The 12,049-nt window shown below is 51.0% G+C and overlaps 1 long non-coding RNA gene across 1 annotated transcript in view; it reads right to left on the bottom strand.

Annotated features, from left to right (window-relative positions):
- The window catches only part of LOC106148147, a 60,911-nt gene extending 52,605 nt beyond the window's left edge, over positions 1 to 8,306 (bottom strand). The window contains exon 1 of the long non-coding RNA XR_001233322.1: positions 8,191 to 8,306. This is a non-coding gene — a long non-coding RNA (uncharacterized LOC106148147). The remainder of the gene's footprint in view (positions 1 to 8,190) is intronic.
- Between the last annotated feature and the right edge of the window lie 3,743 nt (positions 8,307 to 12,049).

Genomic DNA, 12,049 nt, shown 5'->3' with positions numbered 1-12,049 from the left:
GGGGACACCACCTGTCCCTCATCTCCACTTCGGGGAGCCTGGGAGCACATTTCAAAAGACAAAAGGTAGCAAGGGTCACCTGAGGCTGATTCACAGGCACGGGGGAGCTCTCAGCCCTCTGACCTGGCTACTCTTCCTGGGGTCTGCAGCGCAGAGCCTGTGTGAGCACCCAGTAGCCCCAGGGCTCAGCCTCACAGCAGGGGCTCAGAGGACATCTCCTGGCCACACAGGGGCTTCTGACCAGCAGGGCTACTGTGATGTGGGCCAGACGGTCAGCTTTGAATCCTGACACATGCTCAGCTGTGTGACCTCAGACAGACTCCATAACCTCTCTGTGTCTCAATGTCATCATCTGCACAATGGAGATGATAGGCAGACCAAGAATTCCTCATCTATAATCTCCAAATCCAAAAAGCACTGAAGAAATTATGTATGTATATGTGTGAACACACACACACACACACACACACACACACACACACACACACACACAAGCTAGGGGACTCACACTGACCTGAGGTCATTTATAGCCCTAAGTTAATCTCACATCACTGGAGCTATTCATATGTTTGGCTGAAAAATATTGCAGTGTGCTTAATCACAAAATGTACTTGCAGATCCTGCTGGGGTTTTATGTAATAAAGCTTCCAAATCTTTTCTAAAATTCAAACATTTCATAAGTCTGAAGTATTTCTGGCCCCAAGGGTCTGAACTGTGGATCCAGTGTCCCTCCTCAAGGGTGGCAGTGCGAGTGCCTCACTCCCTCTTTTTATGAGGCAGGTGGTTTTGCTCTGTCACTCAGCACCACCACAAGTGCACTGCAGCCCAAGGCAATGGGCCGACTGACTGTGTTCTGGACCCTGCTAGACCGGGAGCCAGAACAGACCTTTTCACTTCATGAGTGGGGTGATCCCGGGTGTTTGCTATAGTGATGGAAGCTGACGGATACAGGAGCTCTTTCTTTACCTTCTTCCAGGGGCTGAGGAGCCTGCTGCTCATGATCCCAGCACCTCCCTGCTGGAGGGGAGCCAACAGCAGCCAGAACATCTTGTTCTGATCTTAGCTGTCACTGCTCAGCCTCCACACATTGACAGGACAGGGAGGCCTGCCTTCCTCACCCACCTCTGGGTAGAGAGCACTTCCCGGGCCCCAGGGAATCTTCCCACAGCCCCTAACACGGGGCCCTTCTCTTCTTGGTGAAAAAAATCACATTGCTGTCAGCACCCCTTTCTCACAATGAGTGCGGAGAACTTCCAAGGAGCTGAGGTTGTCCCCTACGTGCAAGTTCCGCCCTCAGCCGGCCACCATTGCCTGCGTGTCAGCAGCGGACATGAGACTCCTGGGACAGAGCAAAGGAACTTTACTGCTCACCGCACAGCAGCATCACAAAATGTAGCCTCAAATTCATCTCCCAGGGCTGCTGTAACAAATTCCCCCACACCTGGTGGCTTCACACAGCGTAAGTTGGTTCTCCCCCAAGTCTGAAGGCTGGAGCGCTGAAATCCAGGTCCCGGCAGGCTGGCTGGTCTGGGCCACTCTGAGGGAGAATCCCATCTGCCGCACACCTCTCTTCCAACTCCAGTGCGGGCTGGCAATGCTGGGCCTTCCCTGGCCTGTGGCTGCATCCCCCCCCCGCCCCCGTCTCTACCTGTCTTCCCACATTGTCTGCCATTGCATTTCCTCCAGGTCTGTCCTCAGGGACACCAGTCACTTGTGTATGTCTGCAAAGACCTTCTTTCCAACTAAGGTCACACCTGCAAGTACTGCGGAAGAGGGTTCCACTATATCTATTGGAGGGCTCAGTTCAGCCCGCATCCCCAAATCCAAGAGGGCAGGGCTGCGACAGTCACAGCTGCACTCCAGGCAGCTGGTAGTTTTGACCCTGGCTAAAAGGCCCTCATCCTAGAAATCATTAATCTTTCCTAAGGAGCTGCCAGCCGGCCTGCCCAACCTTTGCCCCAGAGGGAGACATTTTCTTTGGTAGACTGAACAGCAAACAGACCCACCCTTGTTCTACAGAGGGTGACACTGCACGTATCTTCCAGGATTGCTCACTGCACAAACATCCTTGAAAAGATAGGCCAGGGTAAAACTGTCTTTCGTGTCGGTACCTATGTTTACAACATGTGCAAAAAATCGGGAGAGTCGCCCAGAGCCGTCTTAGGACAGGACGTGGCCTGCCTTGGGCAGGAGATGGCAGGCCAGCTGCCGCAGGGGTCACAGGGTCCCTGAGCCCTGAGCAGAGCTTGGCCTGGGCTGGCTGTCTGGCCACTTCTTTGTCTCGCTTTTCCACTGTCTTCTATGTAACAGGCACAAAGAGCCAGCTGAGGGTTATTGGGACCGCCACAGACACAGCAGCATGAGAATCAGGGTTGCTACGCACTGCCGTGGCTGTGCTGTGGCCACCACTTCGTGCTGATGAGGTAGGCAAGGCCTGACCCCTGCCTTCTACCAAGGACACCAGCAGAGAGCCCAAGGGTGGTGGCGATTGGTGGGTACCTTGCAAGCAGCTAGAACGTGATCCACTTGCATGTGAAACATCTGCACCCAAACCAAACCAATGGCGTCGGGGATGCACAGGCGGGGCCTGAACCAGCTTATGCAGCCAGGAAGTGTGGGTGGTGATGGAGGACAGCGGGTGGATGGATGTCCAGGGCATCACTAGTCACAAACCAGCCGCCATTAGAAGGGGCCGAGAAGCAAGAGGGGAAACTCTTTAGTTTCAAATCATTCAGGAAGTCAAAAGTTCGCACTACCCTAACAGGTCCCCAAATAGATCCTGGTATGAGCGTGACTTTAATGAGCCCCAAAGATAGCCTTCAGTTCCACAGGAAGGATGATACTTAATACAGCGTCCCGGCACCACTGGCCAGTCAGCTGGAAGACCAAACATGCCGAGCTCCACTCTGTAGTATGTGCAAAAACCACGTCAAGAACAACAGCAGATTTCAATGCAAAGACAAGTGCTGCTCCAAAGGCCAGCAGCACAGATCTACCAGATGAACTGTATGAAATAGCAGCACCTTTGTGTGGTTTGACCTAGGAAAAACTGAACCCCTGAAAGAGCAAATAGCCAGCTGAAAATCACTGGCAAAAGGAAGGTAACTGCAGCAGAGATTTCTAGTTGTTTACTCTAATGAACATCCCCGGCATCCTTATTCTTCTCAGGAATAAAATCCTGATTTTACTCAGCGTGGCCATTTACTAACTCAAAGACTGAGTTTTCTAGCCTTCCTTACAGCCAAGTATAGCCAGGTGATTAATTTCTGACTAATACCTGCCAATAGAAATGTGTCCAACAGGTCTCCTAAAAGAGACTGAGTATGCTCTGCTTTGTGGCTGCTTCTCTACTGAGGTTTGGAATGAGGATGTGATGTCTGGCATTCTAGCAGCCATCTTGGAATACGGGGCTAGAAACCACATCTGTTCTCTAGGGAGAGCAAAAGAGAACCCTAGAAGACATTTGGATCACCCACAGGTTTAAGACATCTGGGTCACCCACAAGTTTACAAAGCCACTATATTGATCCTGTACTGCCTTCCCCCAAGTGTTTTACAGAAGACAGAAATAAACTTCTATCTAATTTAAGCTTCTGTTATTTTTGATTCTCTTGTTGTATGCTGCTATACTTGATCCAATTAACACAGCAATTCACAGAAAAGCAAATCCAAATGACAAATATAAAAAAGTACTCAGATTTGTTAGCATTTAGGAAAATCAAATTAAACAAAATACCACTTCACATCCATCAAACTGATTTAAAAATAAGCATTAATACATATTGTGGGCACAGACCCAGAGAAAGCGGTTATCTAATGCATTGTTGCTGAAACAGGAATTATTGCCTTATTTTCGGAAAGCAATCTGGCAACATCTATTCTTACTAAAACTTAAAACTACCTGTACTCTTTCCTCCAGCAATCCCATTCCTAGGAATCTAACTCCAAGTGTTAAAGGGATCCATAAACCAGGTGTGGTGGCACATGCCTATACTCCCAGAGTTTGGAAGGCTGAGGCAGGAGGATCAGGAGTTCAAAGCCAGCCTGGAACAGAGTAAGACCCTGTATCAAAAAGAAAACAAACAAAAGCATATGCAAGGCCCTGGACTCTATCCCTAGCAATGTTAAAAAAAAAAAAAAAAAAAGGGATTCCCACACATGTAGGCCATATTTGCATGGATGCAAACTGTAGCAATGTTTATCCTGAAAGAAAAAAAAAAAAAGAAATAGTGAATGCCCCTGGTATGGAAACAACTGGATGAATCATAGTTCCCTGACACTGGAATGGTATCAGGTTTTGATTCCTCTGTTCACTCAGCTGGCTATGGGGCTGGTGCGCAGGAGGAATCTTGGGAAATGCTCTTACAAGCCACCCCTTGATGACTTGCCCCTGCCAGCCAATGCAAAACAGGGGCCCAGATGCCCTGCCCTGAGCCTTTGGTATCTCCTCAACAGCCAGGCATTGGTTGGGGTGTTCCCAGGATGGGTGTGGAGACTTGGGCCCTTTAGCAGACAGCAATTCCTAGACAGAGACCAGCTCTGAGCACGAATGGCCACCAGCCCTGGCACCTGGGGATCTGAGCAGGACCCTTGTGTTCCCACTCCTGTCTGCCCTGTGCCCTGGGTTCACCGGAGTCACACAGTAAGTTCACTTCCTGTGGGAGCAGTTGCTTGACTATCCTGCTTGGTCTTTTCCTGGGGAAACTCCCAAGAGGGAGGCTCAGGAGCCACCTATGGTCCCCACAGCTGCAATGGCTCCAAATTCCCAGTGGATGCCTACCATTCCTTCCCTACAACCTGTTCCCTTAGCTTTTCTGCTGAGCACATCCTGAGCCCCTGAGCCCTGGTCCCTCCACCCTCCTCAGGCCAGGATACTGTGCCCATCCACCAGCTGTCCACCTCACCTTCTGCCAGGGCTGGGTTCTCATGGTGGGGCAGCTCCAAGATCCCACTTTGCAGTCAGTTTCCTGAGATACCCTGGTGCCCACTGCCACAGGTCCTGCTCCAGGACACAGACTCCAGGCAGGGACTTTACTCCAGGTGAGGGACACAGACTGGACTTGCATCAGAGGCCTCAGCCCACAGGAAGAGCTGGAGCTGGCATGGCCTCAGAGGTAGCCCTAACCGAGGCAGAGGGACTTGTGTTTTGATGCCCTGCATTAAGGAGCCATCCAAAGCAGACTGCAGGGGCAGGGCGCCCAGGCTTGGGTGATGCGGCTCCGGGGCCGAGGAAACGCCCAGGGTGAGACCAGGTCTGCCGAACCAGTCTTGGGCCAGGATGACGAGGGAGGAGCCTGTGTAGCAACCTCAGCATCCACCACAATTAGGCAGCTGTGAAATGCATGAGACAGAGGAACTGGTGCGTGAGGTTTCCTGTGCTGAGAAAAGCAGAACAGGAGAGAAAAAGCCTTCCAGTATGTGTGTGTCCTGCTCAACTTCATAAAGTTGTTCAACTAAACTTTATATTTAAACTGTTCAGTTTTTAAATTTCTGCTATCATATTTTTAACTGTTGAGCATTCTTATTTGGTTGGGTGTGGTGCTGCATGATAATCCAAGTACTCAAGGGACTGAGGCAGGAGGAATATGCTGTAGGTTTGAGGCCAGCCTGGGCTACGTAGTGAGTTCAAGCCCAGCCTAAACTACATAGTGAGAGTTTGTCTCAAAAAGCTTAAAAGTTCTTATCTGTCTTGGACGATCCCTTTTAAAATAACATTGTGTTCCTACTTCATGGATTTAGGTTTCTCTCTTTTTCTCGACTTCTCCGTATAATCCGTTTCATTCTAGCTGATTTTTCTCTGGGTTCGCTGATCACCATTGTTTATAGCAGAGGCTTTCTTCTAATGTCTGCTAACCGGCACTGCCTGCTCAGGCTTCAGGGTGAAAGAGTAAAAGTCCCCCCACCAAGGACTCTTGAGCGCATGGAGTTTGCCTGCAGGGCGGTTTTCTCAGCCTTGGCACAACCCATATTCTGAGCTGGATAATTCTTTGTTGGGAAAGGGGGGTTTTGTGCAATGTAGCATGTTTAGCAGCAGCCACAGACACACACAGCACACACACACACACACACACACACACACACACACACTCCAATCTGTGTCCCCAGACACCCCAATGCCCCCTGGGGCATCCCAAGCGCTGGTGTCTTTAAAGCTTTTCTTCAGCATGTTCCTTCCTCCTCCCTTCTCCCTTTCAGGACAGATTCTCTTTTTCAAACCAGCTAAGGCTGATTCTGTTCTCTCCACGTCCGTAGGATCAGTCATCTGACATGTGAGATCTCCCTGAAGAGTCTGGATCTCTCCCATGGCCAGCATTAGGACAGAATCTGTGCAGGCTCATGTTCTGGCCCTCAGGTGACAAGGGCAGCAAAGAACAAAGCCAGAGACAGCGCTTTAACCATCGAGGCCAAGATGCCAGAACACAATCACAGTAACCTGAGGGTGGGCACTGCTGCATAAGACCCGGCAAGAAATTAGGAAGCAAGCCCCTGACTTTTCACTCAAAAATATTCGCACATTCAGGGTGTTGGGAGTTTCCCCTCCACTACGAGCCTTGGAAAAGAACAAATGAAGGGCATTGTTTCTCCTCCCCTTGAATTCCAGTGGACACCCCATAGCTTTCCCACCCCATAACTGGCTGCCCGTGGGGAACCACTCAGACTGCTTGAAAGCTCTGGGAAGTCTAAGGACACCTGAGGACGTGACCCTGATTGCCTAGCGCAGGTGCACAGTGGGACACAGTTACGTAACCTTGACCTAGCACAGGTAACCCGCATGCGCTGGTTACAGTGCTATGTAAGAATGTAAATATGAGACAACAACCTGTATACGAATTATACAAAAAAGATGCAGGTGGCTCTCTCGTGCTCTTGCTCTGGCTCTCTGCTCTGCCCTGTGCTGCCTGCTGTTGCTGCTGATGTGTTGCACATGTGCATTCTTTCACCTTGGGACCTCACCCTCGAAAATCTCCTTTGGGACCACTTCTCAGCCTTTTGGCTAAGATCAAGTGAAAATCTCCTTTGGGCCCTCCTAAGCGCACCGACACTGCCCAACACCACTGAAGCTTTCATACACAAAGCAAATAAAAGCTGTGTCTACTCAGCACCTCTAAATGAAGCCTAGAAAACATTAATCAGGCCTCCGAATATTTTCCTAAATGGGACATCGGCCAAAGGCCATTCATCAATGTCCTCCCGATTCTCACCCTCAGACAAGACTGGAACCCAAGGCCCCGAGTGGCTCTGTGGAGTTTCTACCATTCTCTCTCTGAAGGGCAATGGGGAGGCCAAGGAGCTCCTTGAACCCTCGGCCCCTCACCCCTGCCTGGTCCCGGCCCCGGCCAAGCTGTAACCCCTGGGGGCTTCTGCACACCTACCGAGGCACGTTAAAGAACAAGGATAGAGGGGAGTTTCCAAACATGGGGTCTCAGGTGCCCTAAGAGGGGGAGGAAACATCATGTGAAGCAAAGATGTAAGTTTCTATTTTCTAGTGGCCATATGCAACAAGTTAAGAAAGAAGCAGTAATTTTAATTACTTTGACCCAGTCCATCTAAAATATTACCAATTTAGCACGAAAATCACATGCGAATTATGTGATATATTATATAGTTTTCTTTTACACTAAGTTTTCAAACTGTGGCGTAGTTTGGGCTTATAGCACACCTCAATATGAGCAACCCGAAGCTGGGCATGGTGGCACACACCTGTAATCCCAGCACTCGGGAGGCTGAGGCAGGAAGATTGCGGTGAATCTGAGGCCAGCCTGGGGTACATAAGCAAGTGCAAGTCCAGCCTGCACTACATAGCAAGACTCAGCCTCTGCCTGGCAAGTGCAAGGTCGTGAGTTCGGTTCCCGGAAAAAAAAAAAAAAAAAAAAAAAAAAGATCAACATGTGCAGCCCCGTTGGGAGGGCTCAATGGCTCTCCGAGGGCCACGGCTGCCTGTGGGTCCCTCTCCCCATGGCTGTTCCATCTCACTGTGTGGTCAGCAAGCTACCTCTCTGCTTGTCCACAGGCCACACTCAGAACATGCAGAGCCTTTTAGAAAAACACCCCTGTAAACTCTTCCCACGTCGCCTTTCTACAAAACTGTAGCGACACACACGGAGAAGACCCCGCCGCCCCGCGGACGCACACCCCCGCCACCCCCTCCAGAACCAACTCGGTCCTCACTGACCAGCGCGTCTCCTCTTACCCCTGTGACAGGAGCAACGTCTGAGTTTTGGGAGGGCCGCTTCCCCCTCTACCTCTTCCTCAAGGAGCGCAAGTACTCGAGAAAGAGGCTAGGTGTGGAGTCCTTGGGGATGGACGGATTTCGCCCCGCGCACTGTCCTCAGTGTCCTCGGGGGTCCTTCGCTGTTTGCAGCCTGTGCCCATTTGTCCTTTTTAAGGAGGAGTGGATTCCCCTTACGTGCGGAGGCAGAGACCACGTCTTATTTATCCACTCACCTCTCCGTGAACACACGGGCTGCTTGCACCTTCAGCTGTCTCACATCATGCTTCGCTGAGCACAGGTCCACACCGATCCTGTTGAGCCGCTATTTTAGTTCTCTCGGGTATGTATCTCCAGAGTGTGCTTTCAGAATTGACCGCTAAGCCCATGTTTCACTTTCCCGGAGCCCAGCTCCTGCCTAACTCAGACTTATGGAGGTGTAAGCTACACACAGCAGGACTGGCGGGCTTTCAGTGTACCCTGTTGTTGGGGACCACAAAGTATATATTGAGGTGGGGGCACAGCCTTAATGGAGGCCTCGGTGGTCCCGGGATGCTGTGACACCCCAGGGCAGCAGCTGAAGACATCCTGGTTTCTTGAGAACCCAGGAGTCATAAACATAGGGTTTCACCTTGCAGAAAGGACAAACTCCTTAACCTGCCATCTCTCTGCACGTCTTCATGAGCATAAAGATCCTCACTAGCATAAGGTCACTGCTGTCCTCTGAGTCACAGATACTCACCCAAGAAAGGGTGGCCAGCTCCAAGGGCCTCTGCCCATCCTGAGGCACGACCTCCCAAGCCCCCCGCCATGCATTATTAAATTTATCTCTGTTTCTTATTTCATCCTTTTGCCCTGCCTCTCGTGCATGCAGTTGGTGATCTTGGCCAGGTCCCTGAGACCCCGTGGGGAGCAGTTGAGGTTAGACCCCTTCCGACACTCCAGAAAGTTCCCCTCTGCAGAGAACTCCTGCTCCCTCAAGCTGGTGGAACTCAAGACACCCACCAAACTCATCAGAAGCTTCGGAAGTCCAGGGTGGGATGGAGTCACTGGTGCTTTGGGTTGTATCGTGCCTGCCTCTTGCACCCTATTCATTATGGTAGCTAGCCATGTAACCCAGTCTCTGCCTGGGTATGTAACTTGGGGCTTTTTTTTCAGCTGCTATTAACAGATATCATAACAAATGCTTAAAAAAAGAAGCAAATATTCACCTTTAACATACTTTCATCTTTCTGTTCTACCGTCCTGAGCCTATATGGATTCCATCTCTAGTATTGCCTCATAGTTCACAATGGCTGCAGGTGCTCTAGCCATTGCATTTTTATTCTAGGCAGCAGGAGAAAAGGTTCAAAGGGCACACGCTTTATAAAGCTTTTCCAGATACCCCTTTTATAAGAGCTTTCAAAGAAATCCCACTCAACATTTTCTACTTCCATCTCCTCTGGAACAAGACCCGACCTCCTGGAAAACAGGGAAGATAAAGAAATTCCTTCATTGAGAATGTGCTAGAAAATGACCCACTGCACAGAACTCCCCTTCCCCATATGACTTAATGGAGGCACAGATGTCTCCCACCTCATTTATTATTATAAAGCCACAGTCAAGCTCTTCAGATTCCTTTTCTTTGCCTCATATGTAATGAGCTGCACTGCTTCTCCCAGTGATCAGCTGGAACAAGCTTCTTGTTGACCAAACTTTAGTCAAGCTTCTCCGCTCCCTGCAGACCTCTGAATAAATATGGACTCCTCCTGCCTGCTGCCCAGCTGGCCCTTCCGGAGAGCAGACTGGCCCTGGGGTGAACATTCCCGGATCCACCACATAATCCACCGCCCATCCGCCCACTGCCCCCTACTACTTTCTTTCTTCCCAGCTTTCTCCACCCCTTGGTATGAAAGGAAAACTTTCTGTGTAATTTGGGAGATGTTTTCAGGTCTCATGGTCAGCGCTGCCCCCACCGCCATGGCCCTTCCTCCCACAGCCTTTGCAGTAATCCCCTGCAATAAAGTCTCTTTCTCCTTGCTAAGTCTGCATTTGTTTTTTACTGGAGAAAAAGCATAACTGATCAGACAGCAGCTCTACTCACGCAGCTTTGAGAGTCTGTTCTGACTCCCGTCCTAAGTAATCACACTTCTAAGCTCTGCCTCTTAGATCTGCCAAGCCCACCAGGTCACTGCCCAGCGCCAAGGGTGAGGGGTGCATCTGGTGGGCGACCCTGGGCCTTGGGGTAGATGCACCAGGCTTTGGATTTGGGGGTTGCAGCCTCCCTCCTGTGGATCCGGGCCAGGACACATAACATCTCCCCTAAGGAGCTGCTATTTAATGAGAACCTACTAAGTGCCAGCACACAGCTGGCCCCTGTAAGTTGAAAGCTGCCGGAAGCAGATGATAATGGCGTACAGGAGGATTCTGGCAAGAAAACAAGCAAGTCAACTGGAAAGTAGGGTGAAGAAGTTATGTTCAGACAGCAAAGTGGAGCACCAGTGTCTGCAGGCTGGACAGGAAAGGCCTCAATGGGAAGGTGGCTTATCTGACACCCGAGGGGCAGACGGTCCAGCAGCTGAAAAGGAGACGCAAAGGGACATTTCTGGGAAAGGGAGCAGCAGGTGTGATAGGCCTGGATGGGGGGGATCAGGATGTCCGAAGTTAGAAGCAGGGTTAGAATGGCGCAGGGCAGGTGCCTCCTGAACAACCCCAAGAAATTGTTTTACTATTTATTTCTTTGGCTTTTTGAATCAGGGTCTCGCTGTGTAGTTTGAACTGGCCTTGAACTGTGTACCTTAGGCTGGCCTTGAACGCACGTCGATCCTCCCAGGTGCTGGGATTACAGGCGTGCGCCACCACGTGCGGTTTATTTTCATTCTAGGTGGGATGGAAAATCACGTCCTCCCGGGATCTTGTTACGTTAATGCTCGCCTTGTGGTTGATTGCAACTGAAGTTTAATCAATCCCCCCATCCCGTCCCAACTGCGGACTGTCTGTATTCTCTGGGGAGTTTCCCATCTCCTGCGGTCTTGCTGTCTTCCTTACTCCTTTGACAAGGTCTCTTTTTGGTTAAGGATTTTAGCTCTCGGCTGTGTTTTTTTACACATTTTCCCCTAGATTACTGTTTGCTTTGTATTTTGGTTTCCTTTTTTGAGAAGTTTCCACATTTGTGTCTTGCGGAGTGACAGTTCTATCACTTTTAAACTTACGAGATCCTCCACTACCCGACACCTGAAAACTATGTATATCTGAGTTTGTCAGTGTGTTACATTCTTGAACTTTCCTTTTTATTCTCGAGGGCAAGGCAACCTCTGATCCCGGGATCATCCACGTAGAAAGACCCCACGCCAGAGGGGGATCTTAGGAGATGACAGGGACTCCTAGGGATCCGCTCTCTGCCAACAGATCGTCTCATGCAGGCGGGTCAAAGGCCTCTGCGACTGAGAACGCTGAGGCTCAGCGGAAAGCCTGACAGTTGCCCGGAAGGAGTTAAACTGCTTCACCTCTGGAACCCGAAGGAAAACTGCGGGCGCAGCCTTTACCGGTCAGCGGGTGGGCGGGGCGAGGAGCAACCGGGAGCTGAAGCCCCGCCCCGCTCCCGGTTCGCCCCGCCCCCGGACCCTGCCTGTCCCCTGCTGACCTCTCAGCATCGCTTGGCTCGCGCTGGTGCCCGTTCACTGATTTCATTGGTTGTCTCTCCGGCCCCGCCCCCCGGAAGACCTGATTTTCACAGCCAATCGCCAGGCGCGGTGGCAGCGGCGACGGCAGCGGGGCGCGGCGGAGCCTGGGAGCCGAGGTAGCGCGGCCTGGGGGAGGGGGCCGCGGCCTGGTTAGGGGCCGGCGGGGCCGCGGAGTCGGG

Source organism: Chinchilla lanigera, unplaced genomic scaffold (assembly GCF_000276665.1).
Source record: "Chinchilla lanigera isolate Chin_1 unplaced genomic scaffold, ChiLan1.0 scaffold00015, whole genome shotgun sequence".
Lineage (NCBI taxonomy): Eukaryota > Metazoa > Chordata > Mammalia > Rodentia > Chinchillidae > Chinchilla > Chinchilla lanigera.
Note: the sequence above shows the minus strand (reverse complement) of the source record. Positions and strands in the feature narration are given on the sequence as shown.